This window comes from Talpa europaea, assembly GCF_964194135.1.
Source record: "Talpa europaea genome assembly, chromosome: 4".
NCBI classification, from domain to species: Eukaryota; Metazoa; Chordata; class Mammalia; order Eulipotyphla; family Talpidae; genus Talpa; species Talpa europaea.
In genome coordinates this window covers 20,123,232-20,140,301 of record NC_140070.1, presented here as the reverse complement: position 1 = coordinate 20,140,301, position 17,070 = coordinate 20,123,232, and positions in this window count along the sequence as shown.

The window sequence follows — 17,070 nt, the reverse complement described above, 5'->3', positions numbered from 1 at the left end:
GAAAAATACCTGAAGTTTACTTTTGGTCAGGATTACAGTTTGTGAGTTATTGTGAAGTGACAGAAGTAGGATTATGAGGAGGAATATTTGGAGGGGACTTGAATGGAAGGATGCAAAGTCAAATGTGAACGGCTGTGGCTGGTAGCACTTGGAGTGAGGTAGCTAGTTCATGCTGGAGGGGTGAGGAACACACATGCAAGTATGGATGCTTTGTGCATTCCTGAGTGACCAGGTTCAACAGAATGCAATTTTCTCTGTTCTCTGGATGAAATCATGTATAACCAAACATGCGATTTTTGTTAGCCTTAAATTATTCTCTGAAACAACAATTGTATTGGAACAAATTTGCATTTTCAAAACAAGCATTGTAGCAAAACTGACTGAATTTTTCATATGTGTGCTCTGATCAGATCATCCTGAGGGAGATAAGCCAAAAGATAGCAGCTTATTAAGCTATTAAACATAAGTTGTTTTCAGTTGTCATGCATCTTTGAATATTGGTGGACAGATGGTGTGAACTAGGATTCATTCTCCTATTTTAAAGGCAAAATAGAGACGAGAAGGCAAAGAAGTCTCACCGACAGAGGAGAATGCATAGGTAAGGAATCAGTCTGTCATAGCATAATGAGAGCATACATGAAAGTTCCACTAAATTCTTAGTGTAAGAAATTCTACATATTGTATGATTCTAAACAATTTGGAAAAGGCCAAACTAAGGAGTTAATATAAATAGTTTCTGGAGTTTAGGCAGAGCAGAGTGGTTTTTGGGGCAATGAAATTATTCTGTATGTTACTACAATGGTGAATACATGCCATTATATATTTGCCAAAACCCATAGCATTTAAACACCAAGAGTGAATTGTGTGTGGAGAAAAAGGAGCCCTGGACACAGTTGGTGGGAATGACTGGCCCAGCTCCTAGGGAAAACAGTGCTGATGTTTCTAAAAACATTAAAAATCAATCTACCATATGACACAACACTTTCTCCTACATAGATATCCAAAAAATACAAAAACACTAATTTTAAAAGCTACATGGACTCCCACTTCATTGCAACAACATTTACAATAGCCAAGTTATGGAAACAACCTAAGTGCCCAACAACAGATGAGTAGATTAAAATAAGTCAGAAGAAAAAAAGACAAATTACTTCATTATTTCACTCATGTGAAATATAAAATACAAAGCAAAGGATCAGACAAAGTGAACCCATGAAATCTGCAGAACTGAAGCTATCAAATGGGGAGGGTGAAAGGGGTATGGCAGCAAAGGGGGGTGGGGGTCCAATGGCTTATCAAGGATTATTTGGGCTTTGGTGGTAAGAATGATAGACATCTGAAGAGGTGTGAACCCATAACCCAAAAGCATATATGGTGTTGTAATCCAACATTACTCCAATAAGCATAATAAACAAATAAAGAGTGAACCCTAATGTAAACTATGAACTTTGGGTGACAACAATATGTCAAAGTAGGTCAACCTGTTGTACAAAATGTCCCACCTGGTGGTGGATGTTGACAGTGGTGAAAGCTGTTCGTGTGTGGGCTTAGGAGATACACAAGAAATCTCTACACTTTCCAATCAGTTTTGCGGTGAACCTAAAACTGCTCTCTCTAAACCGAGTATTTTAAAAAATTCTCTTCTTTTACACAAACTTTAATGTAAACATACAAATATGCGTGGAAAACAAGTTTGACCCAGCTACTGGTTCTCATTAGAAAAGCCTTAAGCCTTCCTCAAGGGATGTTGTTCCTTGTGTAGAGATTTTTCCAACCCTCGCTTCTCAGTCATAGCACTCTGAAGGGAAATTGAGAGCTCCCAGAGGAAGGGACCAAATTCTCACTTCTATGCTGATAAGGCACAAGCACCTGTTACATGATACTTGGTGTCTGAACCAGCTTTTCTCAAGAACAAGCAAGTAGTTTCTCTGTCCTGCATAATGGCAGCAGCAGAGAGGCAAATAAGCAGCCACGTTTGAGTGCACAGAGGACAATTAGCAAGTCGAAATGAAAGTGCACACAATTGTGACTTTCTTGCACAGGAGGCAGAGACCCAGTCTGACTCCAACATGTGGGGCAAGATTCTGGGGTGAAGCTGTGGGGAGAGCCGGTCCTGGATGAGAAAACGGTGGTGTTTTAAGTACCATTGAGGCCTTTTCTAGATTCATGCTGCTTGCTCTAATGGCTTTTCCTCATCCCCTTAACAACCACAATTCTCTTACTTTTTAAAGGAACCACTTCTAGAATGTTTTCCTAGGAACCACAAAGATCTCTACTTATCCCATTCTCCAACTTCTCTTCTTTTCTGCCATTCTTTTTTTTTTTTTTTTAAGATTTATTTATTTATTTATACAAGCACTGGGTACAGTCAGAAGCATGGGAAAGTGAGAGAATTCACCAGAGCCAGAGTGGGGAACAGAACAGGCAGACCCACGAAATACACTGCTGGGGAGCAGCAGGTGCGGCAGGCGTGGCAGGAGAGGCAGGAGAGGCAGGAGAGGTCTGTGCGCCATGCAGGACCCTCACCAGCAGCTGGGGATCAAATGGGCACTGCAGAGGCTGCGGGCAGCTTTGCAGCCCAGCACTCAACAGCTGCGCCACCAGGGGAGGCCCTTTTCTGCCAATCTTTCCAACAACTCTAGTCTTGATTCTGCTAAGTGTGGAATTAGTTTTGGCCATTTATTCCTAATTTTCAAGACAACTTGTCATTATTTTAGGTGTAGTTGTCATATAGAGAGCACTTAAATTAGAATTCTCTGCCCTCATGCCATTATCACTGCTTTTAAAATTTTGCTTTCAAATTACTTGGATATACTTAGCATACATGGTCTTATTACTAATTCGGTCCCCAAATTCCTTATCCTTAATCTCAAAATCCAAAGTTTAAAGTATTTTCCTAAGTTTAATGTGGACTTATTTAGAGGCAAAACCTACCCTAACTGCCAGAGGAATATTTTCAGTCTTTATTTATCTCACTCAGTATGAATACTCTTACATTTCACTACAGAGATATTAATTGATTTCCTAGGGGGTGCTGCCTCATTCCCCACCAGGATGCTACATAACAGAGAGTAGGTATAAGTTATTACTTTTCTATTAACCCAAACATCTTGACTTCCAAAATATATTTAGCCCAAGGGTGATAAGAATTGAAAACCTATGTGATTTCCAAAGTATTCCTGTTCATCAGAAAATATGAAGTTAAGTTTTAGTACAGACTACCGGCTGATCCCAAATATGTTCTCTCTGAACACTTGGCTATTATAATTCCCAGCATCCCTTGCAAGTATCTGTGACCAGCTAGTGGAATTTGAAGGGTATGTAAATTTTCATGTCACATGGTCAAAGGAACATTGCTTGCACTCAAAAGGACTGACTTGCACTCTTTCTTAGCCTTTCACTCCCAGTAGCTTGAAATGGTCATAATTGAAACTGACTAGAAGCCGGATGTTGGGGGTGGTAGAAACACCTTTATTTTCTAGATTCCTGTATGACTCTATGGAGCAGAGAACACTCACCAAGGATTATTACATGAACAGATGGCAAAAATTTCCCGCTGCTTTATTCATGGTATTTGGGGGGTATCTTTCATACAACACTGCCCTCTACTTTGTTTTTTAAAGATTTATTTCAGGGGCCTCCCTGGTGGCACAAGGAGTTAAGCACTGCACTATGAAGCAATCCGCAGCATCTGCAGCACAAGTTTGATCCCCAGCCGGCCAGGGAGCAACCCACATGGCCCAGCAGACCTCGCCTGTCCAATGGCTGCTCCCCTCAGCAGTGTATTTCAGTCATTCTACCTATTCTGTTCCCCACTCTGTCTCAAGTGAATCCTCTCACCCCCCTGCATCTCTGACCTGTACCCCAACTCTTGTATGCATACATAAATAAATCTTTTTTAAAAAGATTTATTTCATTTTATTTATGCATACAAGAACTGGGGTCTAGACCAGGGGTTTGGGGGGATGAGAGGATTCACCTGAGACAGAGTAGGGAGCAGAACAGGCAGATCTACTGAAATACACTGCTGAGGGGAGCAGTGGGTGAGACAGGAGAGTCTGCTGGGCCATGTGGGTTAGCTCCCTGGCCTGAGAGCAAACTCTTCCCACAGCAGCTGGTGATAGCTTGATAGTATTGACACTTTAACCCCTGTGCCACCAGGGAGGCCCCCATCAACACTGCCTTTGCTTTAACTGCTGCAACAATTTATGCCCATGACATCATCAACTTGAAATTAGTGTGTATTAACTTAATGAGTTTTCATGGCTTCCTTTAAAGGGAGAAAATTTGTTCACAAACTTCTGAGTAGGTTTCCCATATTTGAATCTTAATTATGAAGCATAACAATTAGTTGGTCAACATTGGTTTAAGTTAAAAAATTGTTTTCTGTGGCCTCCCCGGTGGTGCAGCAGGTTGCGCACCATGCTGTGAAGCTGTCCACAGTCTCTGCAGCATTGGTTCCATTCCCGGTTGGCCAGGGAGCAACACACATGGCGCAGCAGACCTCTTCTGCCTCTCCCTCTGCTCCCCTCAGCAGTGTCTTTGGTCCTTCTGCCTGTTCTGTTCGCCACTGTGTTTCTGGTGAATTCTCTCACCCTCCTGTGCCTCTGGCTTATACCCCAGTTCTTGTATAAAAAAATCTTAAAAAAAAAATTGTTTTCCTTTCCTTACATTTTCTGCCCGGTAAAAGTAATAAATTTTTCATCTGAATTGGTTAACAAAATTCAGAATGGAAAAAGAGGAAGGAAATTCAAACATGGGAAGGGGGAAAAAATTGGGTTTATTATATCATCTCATTACTTTCCACCTATAACTTTTTCCTTAGAAATTCCTTATGAATTTGATACATTAAAATAGTACAATAGTCCTGAGTATTTCTGTGACCACTGTCTTGATTCAATTCTATTTCAGCAGACCCTTATTTGAGATTCATCTGCCCTCCTGGCCTGCTGCTGCTTTAACCTAAGCAGAGGATTTCTTCCCTGTGTTCTTGATCTTCAGTCTTTATTAGAATAAAGTGCTGTTGTCTTACAACTTCAGTTATTATTTATATGACAATCACTGTAAATATGCTTCCTTGTGCCTCCAACTGTCAGCAGAACTGTTTTTTCCTAACCCTAAATGCCAAGGAATTCACATTCATGTCCCACAGTCTCACTCAAATTCAAATGTTCAATCAAACAAACTGACTGCTTTGCCTACCTAATTTCTATTCAAGAATACATCCGAGTGGTTAAAAATGAGCTCTGGAGTTAATAGACCTGCTTAGGTATCTTAGTTGACAGATGTGTGGCATTAGGCAACTTCTTTAATCTTATAATAACTGTAAATATTATGCATAATATTTGGCCTATAATAGATGTTTAATAAATATGTGACATTAGTGTCATTTGGGAGACATTATCCAAGAGATTATAATCTTATTAGAGAGAAACTACATGCCCATCAAAAATATTTCACATCACAGGTGTTCTCTTTGCCTTCATTTCACATAGACACGGAGAAAGGTTCAGAATGGCAACTCAGCATATCTCATGGGTTTGCTCAGTTAAACACTGTGATCATCTGTCCTCAGGATAGGGAGCCAGGGTATAGTCCCCAGAGGGCCAAGTTTCTAAAGAAAGGGTAATGGGTCTAAATCCAACTGCAAAGCCAAGATATTGCCCATAAATTCAAAGGTAAAAGTGTAGAGAGGAGAAGATATACCTAAAAATGGAATCCAAACTTAAGCAGCAAGATCTAAGGTAAGTGATTCATGTACCTACTTGCACTTTTAAAATTTAGATTTATATTCAGGGCCTCTCTGGTGGTGTAGGGGTTAAGTCTCAGTGCTATCACCACAGCAGACCTCTCCTGTCTTGCCCACTGCTCCCCTCAGCAGTGTATTTCAGTAGATCTGCCTGTTCTGCACCCCACTCTGTCTCTGTTGAATTCCCTCAACACTCACACCTCTGGCCTACACCCCAGTTCTTGTATGCATAAATAAATAAAAATAAATCTTAATAAGAAAAGATTTATCTTCAGCATCTTCCTGTGGGAGCAAATAAAAAATCAAATTCTTTGTCCAGTTCCTAAAGAATTAATACTTATAGCTTTGTACATTCAGTATGTGAGGGATATAGTTTATTCTGCAACTAAGATAATATTTAAAAATTATACAAATTTTGAGTCAAACCATCTGCGTTCAAGCTTACTTTATGACTAAATAACCTAATTCTACATTTCCATGCTCTGTGAATATTCATTCTCTTTGTGCCTCACTCCCCTCATCTGGAAACTTAATAAAGGTGTTAATAATGGTTATTGTTAGGATAAAATGAGTATACGTAAATATTTACAATAGTACCATGCAAATAATAAGTATTGTAGGATTTACTTTCACTCTCATCATCATCCTTATTATCGTTGCATTTCAACACATTTCTTTTTTCAAAAGAATTGTCCTGCTAATAACAGCAGAAAACAATTTAAATGTTAGCGACAGTCAAAATCAATCCTTTGTTAGTTGGGATTCTTTGTTAGATGGGGAAGCTTACTCTTTTTAGCTGTATGTATGTATGTATGCATGTATAAATGTATCAGCTGTAGATGCACCTGTGTGTAAGAAGATGATCCTGAAAAGCAGCAAAGTAGGGACCTGGAAACATGGCATTCATACCAGATTTCATTGCATCTGTTAGCTTACAAAGCATATGCTATAAAAAATTTTAAGCCACATCAATTATTAGCATTGACTACCTGTTTAGTGGCAAGTCTTTTGCTTGCTCACATACAGAAAGAAATCCCTTTGCAAAGAGGTGGATGCAATAACCCAATAGTTAAACATTTTTCCAATACTGCAAAAGTGCAAAGCTTCCATTGACTTGGATGGACTTTTTTTTATTACGTACTCCTTTTCTTAAAAAAAAAAAAATTATTTATTTATGCATACAAGAGCTGGGGTGCAGACCAGAGGTGCGAGGAGGATGAGAGGATTCACCAGAAACAGAGTGGGGAGCAGAACAGGCAGATCCACTGAAATACACTGCTGAGGGGAGCAGCGGGCAAGACAGGAGAGGTCAGCTGAGCCATGTGGGTCAGCTCCCTAGCCCAGGATCAAACTCATGCTGCAGTAACTGCCAATAGCTTCTGCCAATAGAACTGAAGATTAACCCCTTGCACCACCAGGGAGGCCCTACCCCTCCTTTTTTTTTTTTTAAGGTCTCATGAGTATACTGTTTTATAGGCAAAGCCAAATGATCCCAAAGGAGTTTGCCATCAGACCTTGAACAGGGCCCCAAGTAGTGTTTACTAGTTTGGAATATGGCATAGAAGAGGAATATATGTGTCTAGATCTATATTTACTCTTTGAAGGAAATGAATTTAAATGCCTGATTAGGCACTTTCAAACATGTTTAGGTAACCTTATTAAATGTCATAGAAAGATCATGCATGTTGGTTTAGTTTGTTTTCCACGAAGTGGAGGGAGTTTTCTCTCCCTCCACTCTCTACTCATGGATGATGACTTAAGAGCCTGTAACACATCCCAAGAAACACAGGCCTAAGGAGCTATGTGGAGAGGCAGCCACTCCAACAACTTTCCTGTTAGCTCAGAGACTGGGGAAAAGGTCACAGAACCCAGATACTCTCAAGGCTCAGGTAAATAATGAAAATGGAGTGGGAATACCTGGGCGATAGGCATATTGCAAATGAGAAAATCAAATAACTTGCTGAAGGACTCTGATTTTTTTTGCCATGCATACATAAAGGCCACATGTACTACTTTTTCAAAAGAAGCTGAATATAACACACACACGTGTGCGGGTACACACACACATTGGTCCTTGAGTCACAGGTTTGAGAAAAAGACTCAAGAAAGGAACCATTGGGAAGGAGACCAAGCAGAGAAAAACCCAGAACAACCTGAAAGTAAAATTATGAAAGTAAAGTGAGAGCCTTGTATGCGGAAGAACATCTTTAATCATGGCTTACAAGCAAACCTCACTATCTGATGCATTACCAGGTGTTCTCCAGACTGCAAAAGTTAGAGAGAGTTCCCTAAGCCAGAGCAGTTGGAGAAAGAGTTGGAAAAAAAAATATATATATATATATCTCATATATATATGAGATATATATGACATATATATGTTAAAGTGGTGAAATATTTGAGGAAAAAAAGGAAGGCAAATGTCATAAATAGCCTTGTAATAGTTTTTAAAAAAGATCTTCGATATTTTCAAGAACAACTAGGTGATAAAAATTCAGTCATAGGGCCTCCCCAGTGGCGCAGCAGTTGAGCACTGGGTTGCGAAGCTGCCCGCAGCCTCTGCAGCACCGGTTCGATCCCCGGCTGCTCCCCGGCCACCGGAGGAGGGTCCCACTTGGCGCGCAGACCTCTCCTGCCGCCCGCTGCTCCCCTCAGCAGTGTACTTCGGTCCTTCTGCCTGCTCTGCTCCCTGCTCTGGCTCTGGTGAATCCTCTCACCCTCCCACGCTTCTGACTGTACCCAGTGCTTGTATAAATAAATAAATAAATAAATTTTAAATATATATATATATAAAAAATTCAGTCATAGAGGGGAAACTGAGAAAAGGTTGACCTACGATGATAAATGAAGTGAGGAAAGTAAGAGTTCAAGGAAAAAAGAATTCTAGTCTTAATAATGAATTTGTAGATCAAAAAGCATAGAAGTTAGGTCTTATTTGGAAGGTTTTAGAGCCACAAAGCCAGAAAAAAATATTCTACCTCAATCTTTGGATTTATTTGTGCTAAAAGGCAATAACCTAAACTTTAGTCCCTGTGCGCAAACAACTTAACCTAGACTGATGAGAATTTTCCTACTGAAGAAATCAATTTATTTTGATGAACTTGATGGGTCTCAAGATTCTTACCCATTAGATGAAGATGTCCAAAATTGATTTTAGCTTTTCTTCTCTCCCCGTTAGTGTTAACCTGTGTCCTCCAGGAAGCACCCCAGAGATCATTAAATGTGCGGGGGCGGGGGGGTTGTGAAATCAAATGGGAATTAAGGCAGTTGGTGTGCTGATAATTATTCCACCACTAGGTCCTTATGGGAGAAATGTCTTGATTTATGTTTGCAGATTGTTTAACCACTTCTACCTTAGTCCATTTCAGGCTAGCAACATGATGTCCCTGCACCCTGAATTGAGAAAAGATTTGCACAGTTCTCTTGAGCCAATCCCAGTGCAGTGGGCTCAGCACACTACTAAGTATAGAAAGTGGAATCTGGCTGAGGCTGCACCGAAGTGAAGGAGGGTGGGAGAGGAGTTGAGTGACTGCTTTGTCAAAGCTACCATCGAGTCCACAAGCCACAGTCAACCATTAGAGCATCCTGTGTGTCCCCAAAATGGGTCTCCAGTATCCTGCCACACTCGATTGTACTGGATAGGTGCCTGCAGGAAGCACAGCTTATGCACAAATGCTGTGATGGATTTCTAAGCTCAGCAGCTGGGGACTTGGTCAGTAACTGGTGCTGTAATTGGAGGTTTTTGAGGGCCCTCTCAGGGCCACCAAATCTTGGAAACTTTTTCATCCCACTTAAACTTGTTTCCATTCTGAAATCTCTTACCCAGTAAAGGTTGACCACGGGAAGAATGAATTTATTAAGTTTAACGCAAGTATACAGTGAAAAACAGTCCTTCAATTAAACAAAAGTTGAAGTCTAAAACAAGATAAAAAAAAATCACAAATAGATATCAAAGTATCCTAGCCTTTAAAACTTTTGGGGGAAAAAAAATTTTAAATAAAAGTAAAAAGTACTAATTAAGCCAAATGCTTCATAAAATAAGACAAAATTGAGAGAAAGGCATTTTGTGGAAGATATCAAGTGGTAATAAAGCATGCACATGGCCATGTTGATTTCAGTTTGAGGTGAGAAGTCACAGTTTAAACTTCTATGTAAATAGTTTTTAAGCAGTTTTTAGGTGTTTCTTCTTATAATCTTTACCCATTTGAATCTGTTAATATAATTATATTATAATTTCAATTTATATTTATCTTTCATAAAGAATAAATTATGCCATCATCACCCCCCAAAAAATAGAAGAAAACTTCTATGAATAGAAGAGCTAGGTGCTATATATGATTTTAAAATAATGATGTTTTTGTATGGACATGTTAGGCACTAATTTATTTAATTAAAGGATATACCCACATGGGCTTCTAAAAATCAAATAATATAGTGCTTTCAAATGAAAGGCCGATAGAGCCCTGTTCCACCTGCTTCTTACTCAGGTCCTCATCTCCAGAACTGTGGTGGTCACTTTGATGCACCTCCCAGGTCTCCCAGCACAGGCCTTATTGCAGAGAATACCATGGACAGTGAGCTTGCACTGTGAGGCCCCTCAGGCGATGCCTCCCTCAGGTGCAGAGCCACCTTGTAGGGTACCTACAGACAGTGACACATCTGGGACAAGACTTGACGTCTGGTTCTGGAGGACTCTAGTTTGAAGGACCATTTTAGCTCCAGAGTTCCCCCTAGGCATAGTCATGGGGCTGCATCTCAGCAAGACCCCTGTCTGTACAATCCTGCTTCCTTCCCCTCCATTGAAAAGATGGTGGTCCCTGGGTGGCGCAAGGGGTTAAGCACAGCATTATGAAGCTATCCACAGCTTCTGCAGCATGAGTTCGATCCCCAGCCAGCCAGGGAGCTACCCATATGGTACAGTAGACCTCTCCTTTCTACCCTGCTGCTCCCCTCAACAGTATATTTCAGTCAATCTGCCTGTTCTGTTCCCCACTCTGTCTCTGGTGAATTGTTTCACCCCCCACACCTCTGGCCTGTACCCCAGCTCTTGTATGCATAAATAAATAAATCTTTAAAAAAAAAAAGATGGTGGTCAGACTCATAGAGACAGAGAATAGAAAGATGGAGGCGCAGAGGGGAAAACAGCAAAATGGGGAGGTGCTAATCTGCAGGTATAAAGTTTCAGCTATGCAAGAAGAACAGAGGCTGGAAATCTGCTGTGTCAGTGTCTGTGGTTGACAATTTTATCCTGTACACTTAACAAACATTTGTGAAGAGGGTAGCTCTCATGCTGGGTTCTTTCCAGAGTAAAATAAAAAGTCTTAAAAAGCATTTACAAAGGGGATCATTTACAAAGTAATGTATGGAAAAAATTAATTTACCTCTTGGAAAATACACAATGCATGGTTTTAATAGAAAAAGAAAAAGGGAGAAGGGAGGAAAGATCTTTGCTCTCAAGGACATTCCCTGAGAAAATAAATGGCCTGCTTGTTAAAATCCTACTCATCCTCTGCTCTTGCGTCGCAGGGAACACAACCTACAGTAAGAGGCAGCCACTTTGAAAGTTTTGCTGAAGTCCAGTTTACATACAGAAATCCAACACATAAATGTCTAGTTCAATGTCGTTTCATCTATGGAACATGCCATGTATTCAGATCACAGACTCATACCGGGATTTCAAAAGAGAGACCACTTTTAACAGTTACTTTTCAAAATGTCTGATGAAATTTTAACTGAGTATAACAATTTGTAGATGTGTGCAAACAAAAGGGAAAAACAGGACGCCTCACATTATTTCCTAAGATGGTGCCCAGAACTCAAACAAAATTTAGACTTTAAATACAAAACGCACCATTCTCAATAATTATATCACTTAAAATTGACTTTTTGAATGATGCCTTGTTCATAGAAAAGGATCGACTCTAAGATAACTTATAGTGTGTATATAAAAGCAACCCGAACCCCCGCCCCCTCAGATTAGCCTCAGGAGGGTCTCCTGGCTGCTTCTGTTGGAAAACAGTAACAGCTATGAACATCAATCTGGTCCTCCCCTCTGTGTTTTCTGCAGCACTTTTCACTCATTTTTTTAAACCCCGAGGCCATTTCCCTCCCCCATCCACAGAAACAAAGAGTCCAAGAAACCCCTGATGAAATTCTTTTCTCAAAGCAGGTTTAAGCAGCCAGCTTTGCCGTTCTCAGAAACTAGAGAGTTGAAAGGCTAGGAGAACTGAGGGAGGCTGCTGTGTCAACTTGAAGAAGAAAGGCACAATGTGAAGGGTCAAGAAGGGAAGTAAAAAAAGAGACTAAAGAGAACTAATTTCCCCCAAAACTTTCCTGCATGATACCTCCCATCCCCACACCCCACATACACACACCACACATATAGCATACACTCATATCACACACAAAAAACACATATCACACACACCCCAGATATCACACATAATGTCACACATACCTCGAAGTGCAGCACACACACACACACATGCTGCCACCACCATAGCACATACCACACACCATACACACAGAAACATATCATATGCTCATTCTCTCTACCTAATGGAAATCTGCTTCTCTGGGGAGCAATACATCATAAATAGAGATATAGATGATATAAATAAGTAAATATATATATATGGACATGGAGATAGATAGATAGATAGATAGATAGATAGATAGATAGATAGATAGATAGATAGATATAGATAGATAGATACCGATATAGACATAGAGTGATGAATGTGTGCATGCAGATATCATCATAATTTCCTGCAGTGGGGGTGATGGGACACAGTGCTTGCCAACCTTTCTCATGGCACGACACACATCTAACATGCTTTTAAAAGGTAACCTAGAGGGCCTCCCTGGTGGTGCAAAGGGTTAAAGTCTTAGTGCTGTCAAATTATCACCAGCCACTGCAGTCTGAGTTCAATCCCCCGTGAGGAGTCTGAATCACATGGCGTAGCAGACCTCTCCTGTCTCACCCGCTGCTCCCCTCAGCAGTGTATTTCAGTCAGTCTGCCTGTTCTGCTCCCCATTCTGTCTCTGATGAATCCTCTCACACATACCCCCGCACCTCTGGCCTACAACTCAGTTCTTGTATGCATAAATAAATAAAAATAAATCTTAAAATAAAAATAAGGTAACCTGGAGTAAAAAAAAGTGAAAGGGTGAGAGCCAGTGGTGACTGTCCCAAGCCCCACCTTGTGACTGGTGGGATCCCTGTCTTGGGGTCTGATCTACTAGCACACCACTGAGTAAGTCCCAGTAATCAACAAAACTACATTGTCCATTTTTTTCTGGCTACAGCACAACAGATGCTAGAAGAGCTAATAGAAAAGCTCAAGCCATATCCCAGGAGTCCAGAGCAAAATTGTGAGCTTGCCAAGAGTGAAGGAATGATAATGAAATGACTGCTTTGCAATAGTTTTTATTTTCATTTATTTACTGCTTCATTTAAATGAGATGCTCACAAGTGGAAAGGTCAAAAAGACCTCCATGAAAGACAAAAAATGATCAATAGATGTTTCTTTTTCTTCAACTAAATTTTGTGTTAGCAGTAACATCTGAAACCTATATAATGTTAGAATGCAATGGCCCCGCAATAAAAATTAAAATAAATTTTGTGTCAATACTTTTCCCCCAAAAAAGAAAATATTTCATAGATTGTGGCACCTGTGTTTTCCACATTTCACATAAGCATTCTATGACTTTTTTGTTTCTTTTGTGACAAATTACAAAGGAGTCTCCTGTGTGGAACAAAGGGTGCAGCATTTCATCCTGCACCATGGATTGTTCATATAATCATCAAAATAAGTGAGCAGTTCCTAAATTTTGGAGAAAAGGAAACTAAAACTCTAAGAGATAACATCATTTGTGTAACTTTCTACAGTTACTCTGTGATGGATTTAAGTGTTCAAACAAAGGACACTTTTGTTTCAAAGCCCTCGATCTACTCCCAATTCCTCCCAGGATAGGGATTTTGGTTTTGTTTTTTAAATAAATGCAGTGCTTCTGGCAAGACCATAGGGAAGAAGAAACATGTTCTCTCACTTATCTCAAAACCATTGTGCTCCATCTTCAGTGTGAAAGTGGTAGTGAGGAAACCTTTTCAGACTCCCTGCAGTGCCCATGAAACCTGCATGTACCTCCTGCAGGCGCCAAGTCAGCTTCCCTTCTTGTAAGAGAAACCATGGGGAAGAGTCAGAGCTACACCCAAAAGTGTATGGACATCTGCATTTGTCACAAGTTCATTTTTAGTAGCTCCAAATGGAAAACAATCCAAATAACCCAACGTAGGAGAATGATTCTATAAATTAGGGATATGCATATCATGAGATATTAGTCCCATTAAAAATCATATCTTCCAAGACAATTACTTCTCATGCATGTTTCTATATTATTCCTCGAAGCTGAAAGACTAAAAACATAGTTATAAAGAACATTCCAAGGTTAACTGGAAAATTTTTAATATGACTTACCTATTAGATAATATTCAGTAGTATCATTTATTAAATATAAATTTTGGAAGTGATAGATGTAATTCCACAAAATGTGATAATTCTTAGAAGATACATGCTTATATATTTAGGGAAGGGAAAAGCCTTTGTAAGGAATATCTGAAGAATGAAGTTCACAGTGTAATATTTAGGTAATGTTCATTGTGCTTAAAATATACATAAGAAGGCATCCCTGGTGGTGCAAGGGGTTAAGACGCAACCTGTGAAGCTGTTCACAACCACTGTGGCACAAGTTCGATCCCCGGCCTGCCAGGGAGCGACCCACATGGTGCAGCAGACCTCTCCTGACTCTCCCGCTGCTCCCCTCAGCAGTGTACCTCAGTCGATCCGACTGTTCTGTTCCCCGCTCTGTCTCTGGTGAATCTTCTCACCTCCCCACACCTCTGGCCTGTACCCCAGTTTTTGTGTGCATAAATAAATAAATACATAATACAAAATAATTAGAAAGATACACACCAAAATGTAAGTACTGTTATCTCTGGAGTAGTGAGATAGAATGCAATTTTTATTTTATCCTTTGCATATTTTAGCATTCTTCCATTTTCTATTATGACTTACTATTATTATCTTGTCCCTAACTCTCCAAGGAACGTGTAAAGGGAGAAATTCCAGACGGGGCACATTCTTGAATTCCACTAGTTAATAAGAGGGATTTCTAAGGTAATTCAAAGTAAGATAAAACACCAATTCCTTGGGACCTCTCCTAGTGGCGCAGGCGGTTGAGCGCGGCACTGTGAAACTGTCTGCAGCCTCTGCAGCACGGGTTCGATCCTGGCCGGCTGGGGAGAATCCCACATGGCGCGGCAGACCTCTCCTGTCTCGCCCACTGCTCCCCTCAGCAGTGTATTTCATCAGTCTGCCTGTTCTGTTCCCCGCTCTATCTCTGGTGAGTCTTCTCACCCTCCGGCGAATCTGGCCTGTACTCCAGTTCTTGTATAAATAAATAAATCTTTAAAAAAAAACCCAAAAAACAAAACAAAAAAAAAACCAATTCCTTGAATTATAGTAGATCAGTTATAGCACATGGGGAGAGGGAGTAATGAGAGAAGGACACTAGATAATGACCTCATCTGAAGTTAATGGGATTTAATAAGTAAATCAGTTTCAAGGCAAGATACATATATTTTATTTTTAAGCTACTTGAAAACAAAGAAAAATTTAAAAAACAAGTAATCCAATTGCAGTCTGGGTAGTTGGTCACTCCTGATATCCCCCCCCACCCCTAGACTAGACATGTTCCCTCCCCTCTAGCCAATTGTGGAGCAGTACAGAAGAAAACCATTGCAGTTCTGGAAACCAGTTTCTTATTCTCCACTGAACAAGAGGCTACTTGTGACTTGCTTTCCCTTGGGGAAATTGCTCAAGAAAGAGTGGCAGATAGAGATTTGGGGAGGAGAGAGGCTAATGGGAAGAAGGGAGATCTTGAATGATGTTGGCAGGTACCATGTGGGACACTTACATATTCAGAAATGTCTTTGTTGAATGTTCAGGGGACAAGATGGTGAGACTGAGGCCCTTGCACAGTGCAAGAGGGTGCAACTTTAAAGTGAAAGGGCACACCCCTCAAATTGCCATGCTCACTGCTCTCATTTCTGTTTTCAACCCCATATCTGTTTGACTTGGAGTTTATACATAGAAACTTTTGTTGAAAGTTTTCTTGCAACTCTTTCATGGTTGTGCAAATCCAGAACAATGAGTAGTGAGCATTCAGTTTTCCCCATGTAATCAATCAGTAGCAGGTATAGTAGAAAATGGTGCAACAAAGATCCCCTTGGGATGATTTTGCCAGATAAAAAAATAGGGTTTTTTGTTTGGCTTTTACAATATCAGCCCCCTTGTTATAGAGGAGGATAGGAAAGCAAAGTAGGATCTAGTTTATAGAACAAATAAACATCACATACACTAACCAGAGTGCACTACTTTTATATTCATTTACCATAAAAAACTTTTTTTTTGTAATTGAGAAATATGTATCCCAAGTAATTTTGATGTTTGCTTTCATGATTTTTTACTTATCTTTTTTGAGGTGCTAAATCAAGAAAACTTTGTGAGATAAAAATTTGGAAACAACCACAAATCATCTAAGGAGAAAGAGCTTGGTTTCCCTCTCTAGGGTTCTCTAAGTGTGTGGTGTTGGGGAGAAAAACACTAATGAGGAACACAGAGAATTTCTGACCTTCTGTGGTTTCCGATGCTAATGAATAAGTTCAATTACCAATTTTTCCTCAATTTTGTTTCCAATTTACAGAAAATAATAGTTGAAAAACCTTTTTTTTTTTTTTCAAATTATGTTTATTGAGGTAAATTTGGTTACGTTGCTGTATATGTTTTGGGGGCTATAGGTTTAAAAGTGTTCATACGTGCCCATGACCAGTGCCCTAATCATCTTCCACCATGTTCCATTTGGCCCCCTCGCTCCTCCATTCCTACTCTGGTACCACTCCCCTCTTCTGGTTGCCTCAGTTTTGCAGTCAGAGGGTTTATTATTGGTTTGGTTTTGACTGATCCTTGGCTTTGTTTTTCTGTATTCCACAGATAGGCAAGACTATTTCAAATATTTGTCTTTCTGCTTCTAACTTATTTTGCTTAGCATTATCCTCTCCAGTCCCATCCATGTAGTCCTAAATGACAAGAGTTCATCATTTTCTATAGCTGAGTAGTATTCCATTGGGTGTGTCACATTTTTTTCATGCACTCCTAATAGGCACATGAAAAAAATATTTATCATCGTTAATTATCATCTCATCAAAAGCACATTGAGATTCATTCTCATACCCTTGAGAATGACTCATAGGAAAAGATCAG